Source organism: Vicugna pacos, chromosome 15, assembly GCF_048564905.1.
Source record: "Vicugna pacos chromosome 15, VicPac4, whole genome shotgun sequence".
NCBI lineage: Eukaryota > Metazoa > Chordata > Mammalia > Artiodactyla > Camelidae > Vicugna > Vicugna pacos.
This window is the reverse complement of record NC_133001.1, coordinates 5,010,287-5,032,354: the sequence shown is the minus strand read 5'-3', so window position 1 is coordinate 5,032,354 and position 22,068 is coordinate 5,010,287. Positions and strand designations below refer to the sequence as shown.

The 22,068-nt window shown below is 57.8% G+C and overlaps 1 protein-coding gene across 1 annotated transcript in view; it reads left to right on the top strand.

The window, feature by feature from the left end:
* Window positions 1–22,068, top strand: part of LOC140685639 (actin, cytoplasmic 1-like) — a 64,156-nt gene that overhangs the window by 25,230 nt on the left and 16,858 nt on the right. Inside the window, exons 35-62 of the mRNA XM_072937526.1 lie at window positions 725–839; window positions 1,278–1,339; window positions 2,252–2,366; window positions 2,805–2,866; window positions 3,779–3,893; window positions 4,332–4,393; window positions 5,306–5,420; window positions 5,859–5,920; window positions 6,833–6,947; window positions 7,386–7,447; window positions 8,360–8,474; window positions 8,917–8,978; window positions 9,891–10,005; window positions 10,444–10,505; window positions 11,418–11,532; window positions 11,975–12,036; window positions 12,949–13,063; window positions 13,502–13,563; window positions 14,476–14,590; window positions 15,029–15,090; window positions 16,003–16,117; window positions 16,556–16,617; window positions 17,530–17,644; window positions 18,087–18,148; window positions 19,061–19,175; window positions 19,614–19,675; window positions 20,588–20,702; window positions 21,141–21,202. The gene's annotated coding sequence lies outside the window, so the exon portion shown is untranslated. The remainder of the gene's footprint in view (window positions 1–724; window positions 840–1,277; window positions 1,340–2,251; window positions 2,367–2,804; window positions 2,867–3,778; window positions 3,894–4,331; window positions 4,394–5,305; window positions 5,421–5,858; window positions 5,921–6,832; window positions 6,948–7,385; window positions 7,448–8,359; window positions 8,475–8,916; window positions 8,979–9,890; window positions 10,006–10,443; window positions 10,506–11,417; window positions 11,533–11,974; window positions 12,037–12,948; window positions 13,064–13,501; window positions 13,564–14,475; window positions 14,591–15,028; window positions 15,091–16,002; window positions 16,118–16,555; window positions 16,618–17,529; window positions 17,645–18,086; window positions 18,149–19,060; window positions 19,176–19,613; window positions 19,676–20,587; window positions 20,703–21,140; window positions 21,203–22,068) is intronic.

The window sequence follows — 22,068 nt, the reverse complement described above, 5'->3', positions numbered from 1 at the left end:
TGACTGCACGACCGACGCACCTGCAGTAGTTTTGGAGACTCACCTCGGGAAACGGGTGTCTGTATCTACGTGGTGTGGCCCAGTTCTTTTCCGTTAGCGTTTATGAGGGGACGCTGGAGGCGGACAGAGCCCTGTGGCAGTCAGGTGCTTTCCTGTCGTCGTTTGATCTTGGCTTTTTTCCCTGTGGCCATCCTGATCTGAAAGTTACCAGGGGATGTCTGGCCTTGAACGTAGGGGCTTTTGCCCTTTTCCAGCCCATGGCCAGTAACAGTGCTGTAGTTTCCCTTGCGACTTCCTCTGGTGCTTGACCCCGCAGCCTTTGGCCCAGGCTGCCCTTCCCCGGAAGCGCCCTCGCTTCCCCCTGTGTGCACTGGGTTGTGTCTCTGAAGACCCAGTGCGGGCTTCCCAGCGCTCCGTGACCTAAGCGACCTGCCACGGGCTCTCCTGTCCCTTGTGCCGTTCGCCGTATGCCTCCGCCCTGGGTTGGAGAGCGGTCAGACTTCTGCGTGGCGAGTCGTCTTCCTGGCTCCCTCCCGGTGGCAGAGTCGAGAGAAGGGCCTCCCTTTTATGTGTATCGGCAGCTCCTCCCAGGGGAGAGGGCTTATGATCTGAGAGGTGGCGTGCGTCCTTGCTGTCCCCATGACTAACTGGGGGAAAGACCCCGTGCGTGAATGTGATGGTTTCTGGCGTTCGGTTCTTGTTTAATTGCCCTCTGTGTTCCTAGGGGTTGGCGACTGAGCCAGCAACCGATAGCCAGACGTTTGGACTTGCTCCAGGGCCAGTAACAGCGCATGACACGTTGAGCTGTGTTGATGGAGCTGGCCCAGCTGACACGTTCGGTAAGCTAGTGTACACGTCTGGGGGTTTTCTGTCCCTCTCTTGTCTTGATCAGGCGTCTGTCCAGAAACTCAATTTTCGGAGGGAGCAGCGCAGCTCTGCGGTAGAGTGGATGCATGCTTAGCATGCAGGACTTCCTGGATTCGATGCCCACTGCCTCCCTTAAACAGAACGCCTACTGTGGAACACCTGAAAGGTGTAGGTCCTGGCACAGTATCCGTCCCCTTTGGGGCGGTTGGCCTTTGCCACCTGTCCTCACAGAGATCCCAGCACGACGGCGCTTCTCCTTCCAGGAAGTGCTTTAGCCCCCTGACCTCCTTTTGTGCCCCTTGGTTGCACTGAAGCACGCATGAGCTGGGGATAGGTGAGGCGAGGAGGGGGGGTTTGAAGTTCCCAGAGGTTCGTGTCCCCATTGATGTACGTGTGACTCCTTCTTACAGGCCACGTGACCGTGCCCCAAAGCGGAGAACCGGACGAGGCCGATTTCTTTTCTGATAAAGAGGTACCGTCTCCCTTTGTCACTGTTCTTCTCCTTCGTTCGGTAGGTAAGCGTCAGGGCACGCTGCAGCGGGGACGCCTGGGTGCTTTGAGCCTGCGTCCCCAAGTTTGCATTTGCCCGGGAAGGTCTGCGGGCTTACAGGGTTTATCCCAGTGCACACCTCCTACAGTTACCGGGTGCTTCACGTCGTGTGACTGCACGACCGACGCACCTGCAGTAGTTTTGGAGACTCACCTCGGGAAACGGGTGTCTGTATCTACGTGGTGTGGCCCAGTTCTTTTCCGTTAGCGTTTATGAGGGGACGCTGGAGGCGGACAGAGCCCTGTGGCAGTCAGGTGCTTTCCTGTCGTCGTTTGATCTTGGCTTTTTTCCCTGTGGCCATCCTGATCTGAAAGTTACCAGGGGATGTCTGGCCTTGAACGTAGGGGCTTTTGCCCTTTTCCAGCCCATGGCCAGTAACAGTGCTGTAGTTTCCCTTGCGACTTCCTCTGGTGCTTGACCCCGCAGCCTTTGGCCCAGGCTGCCCTTCCCCGGAAGCGCCCTCGCTTCCCCCTGTGTGCACTGGGTTGTGTCTCTGAAGACCCAGTGCGGGCTTCCCAGCGCTCCGTGACCTAAGCGACCTGCCACGGGCTCTCCTGTCCCTTGTGCCGTTCGCCGTATGCCTCCGCCCTGGGTTGGAGAGCGGTCAGACTTCTGCGTGGCGAGTCGTCTTCCTGGCTCCCTCCCGGTGGCAGAGTCGAGAGAAGGGCCTCCCTTTTATGTGTATCGGCAGCTCCTCCCAGGGGAGAGGGCTTATGATCTGAGAGGTGGCGTGCGTCCTTGCTGTCCCCATGACTAACTGGGGGAAAGACCCCGTGCGTGAATGTGATGGTTTCTGGCGTTCGGTTCTTGTTTAATTGCCCTCTGTGTTCCTAGGGGTTGGCGACTGAGCCAGCAACCGATAGCCAGACGTTTGGACTTGCTCCAGGGCCAGTAACAGCGCATGACACGTTGAGCTGTGTTGATGGAGCTGGCCCAGCTGACACGTTCGGTAAGCTAGTGTACACGTCTGGGGGTTTTCTGTCCCTCTCTTGTCTTGATCAGGCGTCTGTCCAGAAACTCAATTTTCGGAGGGAGCAGCGCAGCTCTGCGGTAGAGTGGATGCATGCTTAGCATGCAGGACTTCCTGGATTCGATGCCCACTGCCTCCCTTAAACAGAACGCCTACTGTGGAACACCTGAAAGGTGTAGGTCCTGGCACAGTATCCGTCCCCTTTGGGGCGGTTGGCCTTTGCCACCTGTCCTCACAGAGATCCCAGCACGACGGCGCTTCTCCTTCCAGGAAGTGCTTTAGCCCCCTGACCTCCTTTTGTGCCCCTTGGTTGCACTGAAGCACGCATGAGCTGGGGATAGGTGAGGCGAGGAGGGGGGGTTTGAAGTTCCCAGAGGTTCGTGTCCCCATTGATGTACGTGTGACTCCTTCTTACAGGCCACGTGACCGTGCCCCAAAGCGGAGAACCGGACGAGGCCGATTTCTTTTCTGATAAAGAGGTACCGTCTCCCTTTGTCACTGTTCTTCTCCTTCGTTCGGTAGGTAAGCGTCAGGGCACGCTGCAGCGGGGACGCCTGGGTGCTTTGAGCCTGCGTCCCCAAGTTTGCATTTGCCCGGGAAGGTCTGCGGGCTTACAGGGTTTATCCCAGTGCACACCTCCTACAGTTACCGGGTGCTTCACGTCGTGTGACTGCACGACCGACGCACCTGCAGTAGTTTTGGAGACTCACCTCGGGAAACGGGTGTCTGTATCTACGTGGTGTGGCCCAGTTCTTTTCCGTTAGCGTTTATGAGGGGACGCTGGAGGCGGACAGAGCCCTGTGGCAGTCAGGTGCTTTCCTGTCGTCGTTTGATCTTGGCTTTTTTCCCTGTGGCCATCCTGATCTGAAAGTTACCAGGGGATGTCTGGCCTTGAACGTAGGGGCTTTTGCCCTTTTCCAGCCCATGGCCAGTAACAGTGCTGTAGTTTCCCTTGCGACTTCCTCTGGTGCTTGACCCCGCAGCCTTTGGCCCAGGCTGCCCTTCCCCGGAAGCGCCCTCGCTTCCCCCTGTGTGCACTGGGTTGTGTCTCTGAAGACCCAGTGCGGGCTTCCCAGCGCTCCGTGACCTAAGCGACCTGCCACGGGCTCTCCTGTCCCTTGTGCCGTTCGCCGTATGCCTCCGCCCTGGGTTGGAGAGCGGTCAGACTTCTGCGTGGCGAGTCGTCTTCCTGGCTCCCTCCCGGTGGCAGAGTCGAGAGAAGGGCCTCCCTTTTATGTGTATCGGCAGCTCCTCCCAGGGGAGAGGGCTTATGATCTGAGAGGTGGTGTGCGTCCTTGCTGTCCCCATGACTAACTGGGGGAAAGACCCCGTGCGTGAATGTGATGGTTTCTGGCGTTCGGTTCTTGTTTAATTGCCCTCTGTGTTCCTAGGGGTTGGCGACTGAGCCAGCAACCGATAGCCAGACGTTTGGACTTGCTCCAGGGCCAGTAACAGCGCATGACACGTTGAGCTGTGTTGATGGAGCTGGCCCAGCTGACACGTTCGGTAAGCTAGTGTACACGTCTGGGGGTTTTCTGTCCCTCTCTTGTCTTGATCAGGCGTCTGTCCAGAAACTCAATTTTCGGAGGGAGCAGCGCAGCTCTGCGGTAGAGTGGATGCATGCTTAGCATGCAGGACTTCCTGGATTCGATGCCCACTGCCTCCCTTAAACAGAACGCCTACTGTGGAACACCTGAAAGGTGTAGGTCCTGGCACAGTATCCGTCCCCTTTGGGGCGGTTGGCCTTTGCCACCTGTCCTCACAGAGATCCCAGCACGACGGCGCTTCTCCTTCCAGGAAGTGCTTTAGCCCCCTGACCTCCTTTTGTGCCCCTTGGTTGCACTGAAGCACGCATGAGCTGGGGATAGGTGAGGCGAGGAGGGGGGGTTTGAAGTTCCCAGAGGTTCGTGTCCCCATTGATGTACGTGTGACTCCTTCTTACAGGCCACGTGACCGTGCCCCAAAGCGGAGAACCGGACGAGGCCGATTTCTTTTCTGATAAAGAGGTACCGTCTCCCTTTGTCACTGTTCTTCTCCTTCGTTCGGTAGGTAAGCGTCAGGGCACGCTGCAGCGGGGACGCCTGGGTGCTTTGAGCCTGCGTCCCCAAGTTTGCATTTGCCCGGGAAGGTCTGCGGGCTTACAGGGTTTATCCCAGTGCACACCTCCTACAGTTACCGGGTGCTTCACGTCGTGTGACTGCACGACCGACGCACCTGCAGTAGTTTTGGAGACTCACCTCGGGAAACGGGTGTCTGTATCTACGTGGTGTGGCCCAGTTCTTTTCCGTTAGCGTTTATGAGGGGACGCTGGAGGCGGACAGAGCCCTGTGGCAGTCAGGTGCTTTCCTGTCGTCGTTTGATCTTGGCTTTTTTCCCTGTGGCCATCCTGATCTGAAAGTTACCAGGGGATGTCTGGCCTTGAACGTAGGGGCTTTTGCCCTTTTCCAGCCCATGGCCAGTAACAGTGCTGTAGTTTCCCTTGCGACTTCCTCTGGTGCTTGACCCCGCAGCCTTTGGCCCAGGCTGCCCTTCCCCGGAAGCGCCCTCGCTTCCCCCTGTGTGCACTGGGTTGTGTCTCTGAAGACCCAGTGCGGGCTTCCCAGCGCTCCGTGACCTAAGCGACCTGCCACGGGCTCTCCTGTCCCTTGTGCCGTTCGCCGTATGCCTCCGCCCTGGGTTGGAGAGCGGTCAGACTTCTGCGTGGCGAGTCGTCTTCCTGGCTCCCTCCCGGTGGCAGAGTCGAGAGAAGGGCCTCCCTTTTATGTGTATCGGCAGCTCCTCCCAGGGGAGAGGGCTTATGATCTGAGAGGTGGCGTGCGTCCTTGCTGTCCCCATGACTAACTGGGGGAAAGACCCCGTGCGTGAATGTGATGGTTTCTGGCGTTCGGTTCTTGTTTAATTGCCCTCTGTGTTCCTAGGGGTTGGCGACTGAGCCAGCAACCGATAGCCAGACGTTTGGACTTGCTCCAGGGCCAGTAACAGCGCATGACACGTTGAGCTGTGTTGATGGAGCTGGCCCAGCTGACACGTTCGGTAAGCTAGTGTACACGTCTGGGGGTTTTCTGTCCCTCTCTTGTCTTGATCAGGCGTCTGTCCAGAAACTCAATTTTCGGAGGGAGCAGCGCAGCTCTGCGGTAGAGTGGATGCATGCTTAGCATGCAGGACTTCCTGGATTCGATGCCCACTGCCTCCCTTAAACAGAACGCCTACTGTGGAACACCTGAAAGGTGTAGGTCCTGGCACAGTATCCGTCCCCTTTGGGGCGGTTGGCCTTTGCCACCTGTCCTCACAGAGATCCCAGCACGACGGCGCTTCTCCTTCCAGGAAGTGCTTTAGCCCCCTGACCTCCTTTTGTGCCCCTTGGTTGCACTGAAGCACGCATGAGCTGGGGATAGGTGAGGCGAGGAGGGGGGGTTTGAAGTTCCCAGAGGTTCGTGTCCCCATTGATGTACGTGTGACTCCTTCTTACAGGCCACGTGACCGTGCCCCAAAGCGGAGAACCGGACGAGGCCGATTTCTTTTCTGATAAAGAGGTACCGTCTCCCTTTGTCACTGTTCTTCTCCTTCGTTCGGTAGGTAAGCGTCAGGGCACGCTGCAGCGGGGACGCCTGGGTGCTTTGAGCCTGCGTCCCCAAGTTTGCATTTGCCCGGGAAGGTCTGCGGGCTTACAGGGTTTATCCCAGTGCACACCTCCTACAGTTACCGGGTGCTTCACGTCGTGTGACTGCACGACCGACGCACCTGCAGTAGTTTTGGAGACTCACCTCGGGAAACGGGTGTCTGTATCTACGTGGTGTGGCCCAGTTCTTTTCCGTTAGCGTTTATGAGGGGACGCTGGAGGCGGACAGAGCCCTGTGGCAGTCAGGTGCTTTCCTGTCGTCGTTTGATCTTGGCTTTTTTCCCTGTGGCCATCCTGATCTGAAAGTTACCAGGGGATGTCTGGCCTTGAACGTAGGGGCTTTTGCCCTTTTCCAGCCCATGGCCAGTAACAGTGCTGTAGTTTCCCTTGCGACTTCCTCTGGTGCTTGACCCCGCAGCCTTTGGCCCAGGCTGCCCTTCCCCGGAAGCGCCCTCGCTTCCCCCTGTGTGCACTGGGTTGTGTCTCTGAACACCCAGTGCGGGCTTCCCAGCGCTCCGTGACCTAAGCGACCTGCCACGGGCTCTCCTGTCCCTTGTGCCGTTCGCCGTATGCCTCCGCCCTGGGTTGGAGAGCGGTCAGACTTCTGCGTGGCGAGTCGTCTTCCTGGCTCCCTCCCGGTGGCAGAGTCGAGAGAAGGGCCTCCCTTTTATGTGTATCGGCAGCTCCTCCCAGGGGAGAGGGCTTATGATCTGAGAGGTGGCGTGCGTCCTTGCTGTCCCCATGACTAACTGGGGGAAAGACCCCGTGCGTGAATGTGATGGTTTCTGGCGTTCGGTTCTTGTTTAATTGCCCTCTGTGTTCCTAGGGGTTGGCGACTGAGCCAGCAACCGATAGCCAGACGTTTGGACTTGCTCCAGGGCCAGTAACAGCGCATGACACGTTGAGCTGTGTTGATGGAGCTGGCCCAGCTGACACGTTCGGTAAGCTAGTGTACACGTCTGGGGGTTTTCTGTCCCTCTCTTGTCTTGATCAGGCGTCTGTCCAGAAACTCAATTTTCGGAGGGAGCAGCGCAGCTCTGCGGTAGAGTGGATGCATGCTTAGCATGCAGGACTTCCTGGATTCGATGCCCACTGCCTCCCTTAAACAGAACGCCTACTGTGGAACACCTGAAAGGTGTAGGTCCTGGCACAGTATCCGTCCCCTTTGGGGCGGTTGGCCTTTGCCACCTGTCCTCACAGAGATCCCAGCACGACGGCGCTTCTCCTTCCAGGAAGTGCTTTAGCCCCCTGACCTCCTTTTGTGCCCCTTGGTTGCACTGAAGCACGCATGAGCTGGGGATAGGTGAGGAGAGGAGGGGGGGTTTGAAGTTCCCAGAGGTTCGTGTCCCCATTGATGTACGTGTGACTCCTTCTTACAGGCCACGTGACCGTGCCCCAAAGCGGAGAACCGGACGAGGCCGATTTCTTTTCTGATAAAGAGGTACCGTCTCCCTTTGTCACTGTTCTTCTCCTTCGTTCGGTAGGTAAGCGTCAGGGCACGCTGCAGCGGGGACGCCTGGGTGCTTTGAGCCTGCGTCCCCAAGTTTGCATTTGCCCGGGAAGGTCTGCGGGCTTACAGGGTTTATCCCAGTGCACACCTCCTACAGTTACCGGGTGCTTCACGTCGTGTGACTGCACGACCGACGCACCTGCAGTAGTTTTGGAGACTCACCTCGGGAAACGGGTGTCTGTATCTACGTGGTGTGGCCCAGTTCTTTTCCGTTAGCGTTTATGAGGGGACGCTGGAGGCGGACAGAGCCCTGTGGCAGTCAGGTGCTTTCCTGTCGTCGTTTGATCTTGGCTTTTTTCCCTGTGGCCATCCTGATCTGAAAGTTACCAGGGGATGTCTGGCCTTGAACGTAGGGGCTTTTGCCCTTTTCCAGCCCATGGCCAGTAACAGTGCTGTAGTTTCCCTTGCGACTTCCTCTGGTGCTTGACCCCGCAGCCTTTGGCCCAGGCTGCCCTTCCCCGGAAGCGCCCTCGCTTCCCCCTGTGTGCACTGGGCTGTGTCTCTGAAGACCCAGTGCGGGCTTCCCAGCGCTCCGTGACCTAAGCGACCTGCCACGGGCTCTCCTGTCCCTTGTGCCGTTCGCCGTATGCCTCCGCCCTGGGTTGGAGAGCGGTCAGACTTCTGCGTGGCGAGTCGTCTTCCTGGCTCCCTCCCGGTGGCAGAGTCGAGAGAAGGGCCTCCCTTTTATGTGTATCGGCAGCTCCTCCCAGGGGAGAGGGCTTATGATCTGAGAGGTGGCGTGCGTCCTTGCTGTCCCCATGACTAACTGGGGGAAAGACCCCGTGCGTGAATGTGATGGTTTCTGGCGTTCGGTTCTTGTTTAATTGCCCTCTGTGTTCCTAGGGGTTGGCGACTGAGCCAGCAACCGATAGCCAGACGTTTGGACTTGCTCCAGGGCCAGTAACAGCGCATGACACGTTGAGCTGTGTTGATGGAGCTGGCCCAGCTGACACGTTCGGTAAGCTAGTGTACACGTCTGGGGGTTTTCTGTCCCTCTCTTGTCTTGATCAGGCGTCTGTCCAGAAACTCAATTTTCGGAGGGAGCAGTGCAGCTCTGCGGTAGAGTGAATGAATGCATGCTTAGCATGCAGGACTTCCTGGATTCGATGCCCACTGCCTCCCTTAAACAGAACGCCTACTGTGGAACACCTGAAAGGTGTAGGTCCTGGCACAGTATCCGTCCCCTTTGGGGCGGTTGGCCTTTGCCACCTGTCCTCACAGAGATCCCAGCACGACGGCGCTTCTCCTTCCAGGAAGTGCTTTAGCCCCCTGACCTCCTTTTGTGCCCCTTGGTTGCACTGAAGCACGCATGAGCTGGGGATAGGTGAGGAGAGGAGGGGGGGTTTGAAGTTCCCAGAGGTTCGTGTCCCCATTGATGTACGTGTGACTCCTTCTTACAGGCCACGTGACCGTGCCCCAAAGCGGAGAACCGGACGAGGCCGATTTCTTTTCTGATAAAGAGGTACCGTCTCCCTTTGTCACTGTTCTTCTCCTTCGTTCGGTAGGTAAGCGTCAGGGCACGCTGCAGCGGGGACGCCTGGGTGCTTTGAGCCTGCGTCCCCAAGTTTGCATTTGCCCGGGAAGGTCTGCGGGCTTACAGGGTTTATCCCAGTGCACACCTCCTACAGTTACCGGGTGCTTCACGTCGTGTGACTGCACGACCGACGCACCTGCAGTAGTTTTGGAGACTCACCTCGGGAAACGGGTGTCTGTATCTACGTGGTGTGGCCCAGTTCTTTTCCGTTAGCGTTTATGAGGGGACGCTGGAGGCGGACAGAGCCCTGTGGCAGTCAGGTGCTTTCCTGTCGTCGTTTGATCTTGGCTTTTTTCCCTGTGGCCATCCTGATCTGAAAGTTACCAGGGGATGTCTGGCCTTGAACGTAGGGGCTTTTGCCCTTTTCCAGCCCATGGCCAGTAACAGTGCTGTAGTTTCCCTTGCGACTTCCTCTGGTGCTTGACCCCGCAGCCTTTGGCCCAGGCTGCCCTTCCCCGGAAGCGCCCTCGCTTCCCCCTGTGTGCACTGGGTTGTGTCTCTGAAGACCCAGTGCGGGCTTCCCAGCGCTCCGTGACCTAAGCGACCTGCCACGGGCTCTCCTGTCCCTTGTGCCGTTCGCCGTATGCCTCCGCCCTGGGTTGGAGAGCGGTCAGACTTCTGCGTGGCGAGTCGTCTTCCTGGCTCCCTCCCGGTGGCAGAGTCGAGAGAAGGGCCTCCCTTTTATGTGTATCGGCAGCTCCTCCCAGGGGAGAGGGCTTATGATCTGAGAGGTGGCGTGCGTCCTTGCTGTCCCCATGACTAACTGGGGGAAAGACCCCGTGCGTGAATGTGATGGTTTCTGGCGTTCGGTTCTTGTTTAATTGCCCTCTGTGTTCCTAGGGGTTGGCGACTGAGCCAGCAACCGATAGCCAGACGTTTGGACTTGCTCCAGGGCCAGTAACAGCGCATGACACGTTGAGCTGTGTTGATGGAGCTGGCCCAGCTGACACGTTCGGTAAGCTAGTGTACACGTCTGGGGGTTTTCTGTCCCTCTCTTGTCTTGATCAGGCGTCTGTCCAGAAACTCAATTTTCGGAGGGAGCAGCGCAGCTCTGCGGTAGAGTGGATGCATGCTTAGCATGCAGGACTTCCTGGATTCGATGCCCACTGCCTCCCTTAAACAGAACGCCTACTGTGGAACACCTGAAAGGTGTAGGTCCTGGCACAGTATCCGTCCCCTTTGGGGCGGTTGGCCTTTGCCACCTGTCCTCACAGAGATCCCAGCACGACGGCGCTTCTCCTTCCAGGAAGTGCTTTAGCCCCCTGACCTCCTTTTGTGCCCCTTGGTTGCACTGAAGCACGCATGAGCTGGGGATAGGTGAGGCGAGGAGGGGGGGTTTGAAGTTCCCAGAGGTTCGTGTCCCCATTGATGTACGTGTGACTCCTTCTTACAGGCCACGTGACCGTGCCCCAAAGCGGAGAACCGGACGAGGCCGATTTCTTTTCTGATAAAGAGGTACCGTCTCCCTTTGTCACTGTTCTTCTCCTTCGTTCGGTAGGTAAGCGTCAGGGCACGCTGCAGCGGGGACGCCTGGGTGCTTTGAGCCTGCGTCCCCAAGTTTGCATTTGCCCGGGAAGGTCTGCGGGCTTACAGGGTTTATCCCAGTGCACACCTCCTACAGTTACCGGGTGCTTCACGTCGTGTGACTGCACGACCGACGCACCTGCAGTAGTTTTGGAGACTCACCTCGGGAAACGGGTGTCTGTATCTACGTGGTGTGGCCCAGTTCTTTTCCGTTAGCGTTTATGAGGGGACGCTGGAGGCGGACAGAGCCCTGTGGCAGTCAGGTGCTTTCCTGTCGTCGTTTGATCTTGGCTTTTTTCCCTGTGGCCATCCTGATCTGAAAGTTACCAGGGGATGTCTGGCCTTGAACGTAGGGGCTTTTGCCCTTTTCCAGCCCATGGCCAGTAACAGTGCTGTAGTTTCCCTTGCGACTTCCTCTGGTGCTTGACCCCGCAGCCTTTGGCCCAGGCTGCCCTTCCCCGGAAGCGCCCTCGCTTCCCCCTGTGTGCACTGGGCTGTGTCTCTGAAGACCCAGTGCGGGCTTCCCAGCGCTCCGTGACCTAAGCGACCTGCCACGGGCTCTCCTGTCCCTTGTGCCGTTCGCCGTATGCCTCCGCCCTGGGTTGGAGAGCGGTCAGACTTCTGCGTGGCGAGTCGTCTTCCTGGCTCCCTCCCGGTGGCAGAGTCGAGAGAAGGGCCTCCCTTTTATGTGTATCGGCAGCTCCTCCCAGGGGAGAGGGCTTATGATCTGAGAGGTGGCGTGCGTCCTTGCTGTCCCCATGACTAACTGGGGGAAAGACCCCGTGCGTGAATGTGATGGTTTCTGGCGTTCGGTTCTTGTTTAATTGCCCTCTGTGTTCCTAGGGGTTGGCGACTGAGCCAGCAACCGATAGCCAGACGTTTGGACTTGCTCCAGGGCCAGTAACAGCGCATGACACGTTGAGCTGTGTTGATGGAGCTGGCCCAGCTGACACGTTCGGTAAGCTAGTGTACACGTCTGGGGGTTTTCTGTCCCTCTCTTGTCTTGATCAGGCGTCTGTCCAGAAACTCAATTTTCGGAGGGAGCAGTGCAGCTCTGCGGTAGAGTGAATGAATGCATGCTTAGCATGCAGGACTTCCTGGATTCGATGCCCACTGCCTCCCTTAAACAGAACGCCTACTGTGGAACACCTGAAAGGTGTAGGTCCTGGCACAGTATCCGTCCCCTTTGGGGCGGTTGGCCTTTGCCACCTGTCCTCACAGAGATCCCAGCACGACGGCGCTTCTCCTTCCAGGAAGTGCTTTAGCCCCCTGACCTCCTTTTGTGCCCCTTGGTTGCACTGAAGCACGCATGAGCTGGGGATAGGTGAGGCGAGGAGGGGGGGTTTGAAGTTCCCAGAGGTTCGTGTCCCCATTGATGTACGTGTGACTCCTTCTTACAGGCCACGTGACCGTGCCCCAAAGCGGAGAACCGGACGAGGCCGATTTCTTTTCTGATAAAGAGGTACCGTCTCCCTTTGTCACTGTTCTTCTCCTTCGTTCGGTAGGTAAGCGTCAGGGCACGCTGCAGCGGGGACGCCTGGGTGCTTTGAGCCTGCGTCCCCAAGTTTGCATTTGCCCGGGAAGGTCTGCGGGCTTACAGGGTTTATCCCAGTGCACACCTCCTACAGTTACCGGGTGCTTCACGTCGTGTGACTGCACGACCGACGCACCTGCAGTAGTTTTGGAGACTCACCTCGGGAAACGGGTGTCTGTATCTACGTGGTGTGGCCCAGTTCTTTTCCGTTAGCGTTTATGAGGGGACGCTGGAGGCGGACAGAGCCCTGTGGCAGTCAGGTGCTTTCCTGTCGTCGTTTGATCTTGGCTTTTTTCCCTGTGGCCATCCTGATCTGAAAGTTACCAGGGGATGTCTGGCCTTGAACGTAGGGGCTTTTGCCCTTTTCCAGCCCATGGCCAGTAACAGTGCTGTAGTTTCCCTTGCGACTTCCTCTGGTGCTTGACCCCGCAGCCTTTGGCCCAGGCTGCCCTTCCCCGGAAGCGCCCTCGCTTCCCCCTGTGTGCACTGGGTTGTGTCTCTGAAGACCCAGTGCGGGCTTCCCAGCGCTCCGTGACCTAAGCGACCTGCCACGGGCTCTCCTGTCCCTTGTGCCGTTCGCCGTATGCCTCCGCCCTGGGTTGGAGAGCGGTCAGACTTCTGCGTGGCGAGTCGTCTTCCTGGCTCCCTCCCGGTGGCAGAGTCGAGAGAAGGGCCTCCCTTTTATGTGTATCGGCAGCTCCTCCCAGGGGAGAGGGCTTATGATCTGAGAGGTGGCGTGCGTCCTTGCTGTCCCCATGACTAACTGGGGGAAAGACCCCGTGCGTGAATGTGATGGTTTCTGGCGTTCGGTTCTTGTTTAATTGCCCTCTGTGTTCCTAGGGGTTGGCGACTGAGCCAGCAACCGATAGCCAGACGTTTGGACTTGCTCCAGGGCCAGTAACAGCGCATGACACGTTGAGCTGTGTTGATGGAGCTGGCCCAGCTGACACGTTCGGTAAGCTAGTGTACACGTCTGGGGGTTTTCTGTCCCTCTCTTGTCTTGATCAGGCGTCTGTCCAGAAACTCAATTTTCGGAGGGAGCAGCGCAGCTCTGCGGTAGAGTGGATGCATGCTTAGCATGCAGGACTTCCTGGATTCGATGCCCACTGCCTCCCTTAAACAGAACGCCTACTGTGGAACACCTGAAAGGTGTAGGTCCTGGCACAGTATCCGTCCCCTTTGGGGCGGTTGGCCTTTGCCACCTGTCCTCACAGAGATCCCAGCACGACGGCGCTTCTCCTTCCAGGAAGTGCTTTAGCCCCCTGACCTCCTTTTGTGCCCCTTGGTTGCACTGAAGCACGCATGAGCTGGGGATAGGTGAGGAGAGGAGGGGGGGTTTGAAGTTCCCAGAGGTTCGTGTCCCCATTGATGTACGTGTGACTCCTTCTTACAGGCCACGTGACCGTGCCCCAAAGCGGAGAACCGGACGAGGCCGATTTCTTTTCTGATAAAGAGGTACCGTCTCCCTTTGTCACTGTTCTTCTCCTTCGTTCGGTAGGTAAGCGTCAGGGCACGCTGCAGCGGGGACGCCTGGGTGCTTTGAGCCTGCGTCCCCAAGTTTGCATTTGCCCGGGAAGGTCTGCGGGCTTACAGGGTTTATCCCAGTGCACACCTCCTACAGTTACCGGGTGCTTCACGTCGTGTGACTGCACGACCGACGCACCTGCAGTAGTTTTGGAGACTCACCTCGGGAAACGGGTGTCTGTATCTACGTGGTGTGGCCCAGTTCTTTTCCGTTAGCGTTTATGAGGGGACGCTGGAGGCGGACAGAGCCCTGTGGCAGTCAGGTGCTTTCCTGTCGTCGTTTGATCTTGGCTTTTTTCCCTGTGGCCATCCTGATCTGAAAGTTACCAGGGGATGTCTGGCCTTGAACGTAGGGGCTTTTGCCCTTTTCCAGCCCATGGCCAGTAACAGTGCTGTAGTTTCCCTTGCGACTTCCTCTGGTGCTTGACCCCGCAGCCTTTGGCCCAGGCTGCCCTTCCCCGGAAGCGCCCTCGCTTCCCCCTGTGTGCACTGGGTTGTGTCTCTGAAGACCCAGTGCGGGCTTCCCAGCGCTCCGTGACCTAAGCGACCTGCCACGGGCTCTCCTGTCCCTTGTGCCGTTCGCCGTATGCCTCCGCCCTGGGTTGGAGAGCGGTCAGACTTCTGCGTGGCGAGTCGTCTTCCTGGCTCCCTCCCGGTGGCAGAGTCGAGAGAAGGGCCTCCCTTTTATGTGTATCGGCAGCTCCTCCCAGGGGAGAGGGCTTATGATCTGAGAGGTGGCGTGCGTCCTTGCTGTCCCCATGACTAACTGGGGGAAAGACCCCGTGCGTGAATGTGATGGTTTCTGGCGTTCGGTTCTTGTTTAATTGCCCTCTGTGTTCCTAGGGGTTGGCGACTGAGCCAGCAACCGATAGCCAGACGTTTGGACTTGCTCCAGGGCCAGTAACAGCGCATGACACGTTGAGCTGTGTTGATGGAGCTGGCCCAGCTGACACGTTCGGTAAGCTAGTGTACACGTCTGGGGGTTTTCTGTCCCTCTCTTGTCTTGATCAGGCGTCTGTCCAGAAACTCAATTTTCGGAGGGAGCAGCGCAGCTCTGCGGTAGAGTGAATGCATGCTTAGCATGCAGGACTTCCTGGATTCGATGCCCACTGCCTCCCTTAAACAGAACGCCTACTGTGGAACACCTGAAAGGTGTAGGTCCTGGCACAGTATCCGTCCCCTTTGGGGCGGTTGGCCTTTGCCACCTGTCCTCACAGAGATCCCAGCACGACGGCGCTTCTCCTTCCAGGAAGTGCTTTAGCCCCCTGACCTCCTTTTGTGCCCCTTGGTTGCACTGAAGCACGCATGAGCTGGGGATAGGTGAGGAGAGGAGGGGGGGTTTGAAGTTCCCAGAGGTTCGTGTCCCCATTGATGTACGTGTGACTCCTTCTTACAGGCCACGTGACCGTGCCCCAAAGCGGAGAACCGGACGAGGCCGATTTCTTTTCTGATAAAGAGGTACCGTCTCCCTTTGTCACTGTTCTTCTCCTTCGTTCGGTAGGTAAGCGTCAGGGCACGCTGCAGCGGGGACGCCTGGGTGCTTTGAGCCTGCGTCCCCAAGTTTGCATTTGCCCGGGAAGGTCTGCGGGCTTACAGGGTTTATCCCAGTGCACACCTCCTACAGTTACCGGGTGCTTCACGTCGTGTGACTGCACGACCGACGCACCTGCAGTAGTTTTGGAGACTCACCTCGGGAAACGGGTGTCTGTATCTACGTGGTGTGGCCCAGTTCTTTTCCGTTAGCGTTTATGAGGGGACGCTGGAGGCGGACAGAGCCCTGTGGCAGTCAGGTGCTTTCCTGTCGTCGTTTGATCTTGGCTTTTTTCCCTGTGGCCATCCTGATCTGAAAGTTACCAGGGGATGTCTGGCCTTGAACGTAGGGGCTTTTGCCCTTTTCCAGCCCATGGCCAGTAACAGTGCTGTAGTTTCCCTTGCGACTTCCTCTGGTGCTTGACCCCGCAGCCTTTGGCCCAGGCTGCCCTTCCCCGGAAGCGCCCTCGCTTCCCCCTGTGTGCACTGGGTTGTGTCTCTGAAGACCCAGTGCGGGCTTCCCAGCGCTCCGTGACCTAAGCGACCTGCCACGGGCTCTCCTGTCCCTTGTGCCGTTCGCCGTATGCCTCCGCCCTGGGTTGGAGAGCGGTCAGACTTCTGCGTGGCGAGTCGTCTTCCTGGCTCCCTCCCGGTGGCAGAGTCGAGAGAAGGGCCTCCCTTTTATGTGTATCGGCAGCTCCTCCCAGGGGAGAGGGCTTATGATCTGAGAGGTGGCGTGCGTCCTTGCTGTCCCCATGACTAACTGGGGGAAAGACCCCGTGCGTGAATGTGATGGTTTCTGGCGTTCGGTTCTTGTTTAATTGCCCTCTGTGTTCCTAGGGGTTGGCGACTGAGCCAGCAACCGATAGCCAGACGTTTGGACTTGCTCCAGGGCCAGTAACAGCGCATGACACGTTGAGCTGTGTTGATGGAGCTGGCCCAGCTGACACGTTCGGTAAGCTAGTGTACACGTCTGGGGGTTTTCTGTCCCTCTCTTGTCTTGATCAGGCGTCTGTCCAGAAACTCAATTTTCGGAGGGAGCAGTGCAGCTCTGCGGTAGAGTGAATGCATGCTTAGCATGCAGGACTTCCTGGATTCGATGCCCACTGCCTCCCTTAAACAGAACGCCTACTGTGGAACACCTGAAAGGTGTAGGTCCTGGCACAGTATCCGTCCCCTTTGGGGCGGTTGGCCTTTGCCACCTGTCCTCACAGAGATCCCAGCACGACGGCGCTTCTCCTTCCAGGAAGTGCTTTAGCCCCCTGACCTCCTTTTGTGCCCCTTGGTTGCACTGAAGCACGCATGAGCTGGGGATAGGTGAGGAGAGGAGGGGGGGTTTGAAGTTCCCAGAGGTTCGTGTCCCCATTGATGTACGTGTGACTCCTTCTTACAGGCCACGTGACCGTGCCCCAAAGCGGAGAACCGGACGAGGCCGATTTCTTTTCTGATAAAGAGGTACCGTCTCCCTTTGTCACTGTTCTTCTCCTTCGTTCGGTAGGTAAGCGTCAGGGCACGCTGCAGCGGGGACGCCTGGGTGCTTTGAGCCTGCGTCCCCAAGTTTGCATTTGCCCGGGAAGGTCTGCGGGCTTACAGGGTTTATCCCAGTGCACACCTCCTACAGTTACCGGGTGCTTCACGTCGTGTGACTGCACGACCGACGCACCTGCAGTAGTTTTGGAGACTCACCTCGGGAAACGGGTGTCTGTATCTACGTGGTGTGGCCCAGTTCTTTTCCGTTAGCGTTTATGAGGGGACGCTGGAGGCGGACAGAGCCCTGTGGCAGTCAGGTGCTTTCCTGTCGTCGTTTGATCTTGGCTTTTTTCCCTGTGGCCATCCTGATCTGAAAGTTACCAGGGGATGTCTGGCCTTGAACGTAGGGGCTTTTGCCCTTTTCCAGCCCATGGCCAGTAACAGTGCTGTAGTTTCCCTTGCGACTTCCTCTGGTGCTTGACCCCGCAGCCTTTGGCCCAGGCTGCCCTTCCCCGGAAGCGCCCTCGCTTCCCCCTGTGTGCACTGGGTTGTGTCTCTGAAGACCCAGTGCGGGCTTCCCAGCGCTCCGTGACCTAAGCGACCTGCCACGGGCTCTCCTGTCCCTTGTGCCGTTCGCCGTATGCCTCCGCCCTGGGTTGGAGAGCGGTCAGACTTCTGCGTGGCGAGTCGTCTTCCTGGCTCCCTCCCGGTGGCAGAGTCGAGAGAAGGGCCTCCCTTTTATGTGTATCGGCAGCTCCTCCCAGGGGAGAGGGCTTATGATCTGAGAGGTGGCGTGCGTCCTTGCTGTCCCCATGACTAACTGGGGGAAAGACCCCGTGCGTGAATGTGATGGTTTCTGGCGTTCGGTTCTTGTTTAATTGCCCTCTGTGTTCCTAGGGGTTGGCGACTGAGCCAGCAACCGATAGCCAGACGTTTGGACTTGCTCCAGGGCCAGTAACAGCGCATGACACGTTGAGCTGTGTTGATGGAGCTGGCCCAGCTGACACGTTCGGTAAGCTAGTGTACACGTCTGGGGGTTTTCTGTCCCTCTCTTGTCTTGATCAGGCGTCTGTCCAGAAACTCAATTTTCGGAGGGAGCAGCGCAGCTCTGCGGTAGAGTGAATGAATGCATGCTTAGCATGCAGGACTTCCTGGATTCGATGCCCACTGCCTCCCTTAAACAGAACGCCTACTGTGGAACACCTGAAAGGTGTAGGTCCTGGCACAGTATCCGTCCCCTTTGGGGCGGTTGGCCTTTGCCACCTGTCCTCACAGAGATCCCAGCACGACGGCGCTTCTCCTTCCAGGAAGTGCTTTAGCCCCCTGACCTCCTTTTGTGCCCCTTGGTTGCACTGAAGCACGCATGAGCTGGGGATAGGTGAGGAGAGGAGGGGGGGTTTGAAGTTCCCAGAGGTTCGTGTCCCCATTGATGTACGTGTGACTCCTTCTTACAGGCCACGTGACAGTGCCCCAAAGCGGAGAACCGGACGAGGCCGATTTCTTTTCTGATAAAGAGGTACCGTCTCCCTTTGTCACTGTTCTTCTCCTTCGTTCGGTAGGTAAGCGTCAGGGCACGCTGCAGCGGGGACGCCTGGGTGCTTTGAGCCTGCGTCCCCAAGTTTGCATTTGCCCGGGAAGGTCTGCGGGCTTACAGGGTTTATCCCAGTGCACACCTCCTACAGTTACCGGGTGCTTCACGTCGTGTGACTGCACGACCGACGCACCTGCAGTAGTTTTGGAGACTCACCTCGGGAAACGGGTGTCTGTATCTACGTGGTGTGGCCCAGTTCTTTTCCGTTAGCGTTTATGAGGGGACGCTGGAGGCGGACAGAGCCCTGTGGCAGTCAGGTGCTTTCCTGTCGTCGTTTGATCTTGGCTTTTTTTCCTGTGGCCATCCTGATCTGAAAGTTACCAGGGGATGTCTGGCCTTGAACGTAGGGGCTTTTGCCCTTTTCCAGCCCATGGCCAGTAACAGTGCTGTAGTTTCCCTTGCGACTTCCTCTGGTGCTTGACCCCGCAGCCTTTGGCCCAGGCTGCCCTTCCCCGGAAGCGCCCTCGCTTCCCCCTGTGTGCACTGGGTTGTGTCTCTGAAGACCCAGTGCGGGCTTCCCAGCGCTCCGTGACCTAAGCGACCTGCCACGGGCTCTCCTGTCCCTTGTGCCGTTCGCCGTATGCCTCCGCCCTGGGTTGGAGAGCGGTCAGACTTCTGCGTGGCGAGTCGTCTTCCTGGCTCCCTCCCGGTGGCAGAGTCGAGAGAAGGGCCTCCCTTTTATGTGTATCGGCAGCTCCTCCCAGGGGAGAGGGCTTATGATCTGAGAGGTGGCGTGCGTCCTTGCTGTCCCCATGACTAACTGGGGGAAAGACCCCGTGCGTGAATGTGATGGTTTCTGGCGTTCGGTTCTTGTTTAATTGCCCTCTGTGTTCCTAGGGGTTGGCGACTGAGCCAGCAACCGATAGCCAGACGTTTGGACTTGCTCCAGGGCCAGTAACAGCGCATGACACGTTGAGCTGTGTTGATGGAGCTGGCCCAGCTGACACGTTCGGTAAGCTAGTGTACACGTCTGGGGGTTTTCTGTCCCTCTCTTGTCTTGATCAGGCGTCTGTCCAGAAACTCAATTTTCGGAGGGAGCAGTGCAGCTCTGCGGTAGAGTGAATGCATGCTTAGCATGCAGGACTTCCTGGATTCGATGCCCACTGCCTCCCTTAAACAGAACGCCTACTGTGGAACACCTGAAAGGTGTAGGTCCTGGCACAGTATCCGTCCCCTTTGAGGCGGTTGGCCTTTGCCACCTGTCCTCACAGAGATCCCAGCACGATGGCGCTTCTCCTTCCAGGAAGTGCTTTAGCCCCCTGACCTCCTTTTGTGCCCCTTGGTTGCACTGAAGCACGCATGAGCTGGGGATAGGTGAGGAGAGGAGGGGGGGTTTGAAGTTCCCAGAGGTTCGTGTCCCCATTGATGTACGTGTGACTCCTTCTTACAGGCCACGTGACCGTGCCCCAAAGCGGAGAACCGGACGAGGCCGATTTCTTTTCTGATAAAGAGGTACCGTCTCCCTTTGTCACTGTTCTTCTCCTTCGTTCGGTAGGTAAGCGTCAGGGCACGCTGCAGCGGGGACGCCTGGGTGCTTTGAGCCTGCGTCCCCAAGTTTGCATTTGCCCGGGAAGGTCTGCGGGCTTACAGGGTTTATCCCAGTGCACACCTCCTACAGTTACCGGGTGCTTCACGTCGTGTGACTGCACGACCGACGCACCTGCAGTAGTTTTGGAGACTCACCTCGGGAAACGGGTGTCTGTATCTACGTGGTGTGGCCCAGTTCTTTTCCGTTAGCGTTTATGAGGGGACGCTGGAGGCGGACAGAGCCCTGTGGCAGTCAGGTGCTTTCCTGTCGTCGTTTGATCTTGGCTTTTTTCCCTGTGGCCATCCTGATCTGAAAGTTACCAGGGGATGTCTGGCCTTGAACGTAGGGGCTTTTGCCCTTTTCCAGCCCATGGCCAGTAACAGTGCTGTAGTTTCCCTTGCGACTTCCTCTGGTGCTTGACCCCGCAGCCTTTGGCCCAGGCTGCCCTTCCCCGGAAGCGCCCTCGCTTCCCCCTGTGTGCACTGGGTTGTGTCTCTGAAGACCCAGTGCGGGCTTCCCAGCGCTCCGTGACCTAAGCGACCTGCCACGGGCTCTCCTGTCCCTTGTGCCGTTCGCCGTATGCCTCCGCCCTGGGTTGGAGAGCGGTCAGACTTCTGCGTGGCGAGTCGTCTTCCTGGCTCCCTCCCGGTGGCAGAGTCGAGAGAAGGGCCTCCCTTTTATGTGTATCGGCAGCTCCTCCCAGGGGAGAGGGCTTATGATCTGAGAGGTGGCGTGCGTCCTTGCTGTCCCCATGACTAACTGGGGGAAAGACCCCGTGCGTGAATGTGATGGTTTCTGGCGTTCGGTTCTTGTTTAATTGCCCTCTGTGTTCCTAGGGGTTGGCGACTGAGCCAGCAACCGATAGCCAGACGTTTGGACTTGCTCCAGGGCCAGTAACAGCGCATGACACGTTGAGCTGTGTTGATGGAGCTGGCCCAGCTGACACGTTCGGTAAGCTAGTGTACACGTCTGGGGGTTTTCTGTCCCTCTCTTGTCTTGATCAGGCGTCTGTCCAGAAACTCAATTTTCGGAGGGAGCAGCGCAGCTCTGCGGTAGAGTGGATGCATGCTTAGCATGCAGGACTTCCTGGATTCGATGCCCACTGCCTCCCTTAAACAGAACGCCTACTGTGGAACACCTGAAAGGTGTAGGTCCTGGCACAGTATCCGTCCCCTTTGGGGCGGTTGGCCTTTGCCACCTGTCCTCACAGAGATCCCAGCACGACGGCGCTTCTCCTTCCAGGAAGTGCTTTAGCCCCCTGACCTCCTTTTGTGCCCCTTGGTTGCACTGAAGCACGCATGAGCTGGGGATAGGTGAGGAGAGGAGGGGGGGTTTGAAGTTCCCAGAGGTTCGTGTCCCCATTGATGTACGTGTGACTCCTTCTTACAGGCCACGTGACCGTGCCCCAAAGCGGAGAACCGGACGAGGCCGATTTCTTTTCTGATAAAGAGGTACCGTCTCCCTTTGTCACTGTTCTTCTCCTTCGTTCGGTAGGTAAGCGTCAGGGCACGCTGCAGCGGGGACGCCTGGGTGCTTTGAGCCTGCGTCCCCAAGTTTGCATTTGCCCGGGAAGGTCTGCGGGCTTACAGGGTTTATCCCAGTGCACACCTCCTACAGTTACCGGGTGCTTCACGTCGTGTGACTGCACGACCGACGCACCTGCAGTAGTTTTGGAGACTCACCTCGGGAAACGGGTGTCTGTATCTACGTGGTGTGGCCCAGTTCTTTTCCGTTAGCGTTTATGAGGGGACGCTGGAGGCGGACAGAGCCCTGTGGCAGTCAGGTGCTTTCCTGTCGTCGTTTGATCTTGGCTTTTTTCCCTGTGGCCATCCTGATCTGAAAGTTACCAGGGGATGTCTGGCCTTGAACGTAGGGGCTTTTGCCCTTTTCCAGCCCATGGCCAGTAACAGTGCTGTAGTTTCCCTTGCGACTTCCTCTGGTGCTTGACCCCGCAGCCTTTGGCCCAGGCTGCCCTTCCCCGGAAGCGCCCTCGCTTCCCCCTGTGTGCACTGGGTTGTGTCTCTGAAGACCCAGTGCGGGCTTCCCAGCGCTCCGTGACCTAAGCGACCTGCCACGGGCTCTCCTGTCCCTTGTGCCGTTCGCCGTATGCCTCCGCCCTGGGTTGGAGAGCGGTCAGACTTCTGCGTGGCGAGTCGTCTTCCTGGCTCCCTCCCGGTGGCAGAGTCGAGAGAAGGGCCTCCCTTTTATGTGTATCGGCAGCTCCTCCCAGGGGAGAGGGCTTATGATCTGAGAGGTGGCGTGCGTCCTTGCTGTCCCCATGACTAACTGGGGGAAAGACCCCGTGCGTGAATGTGAT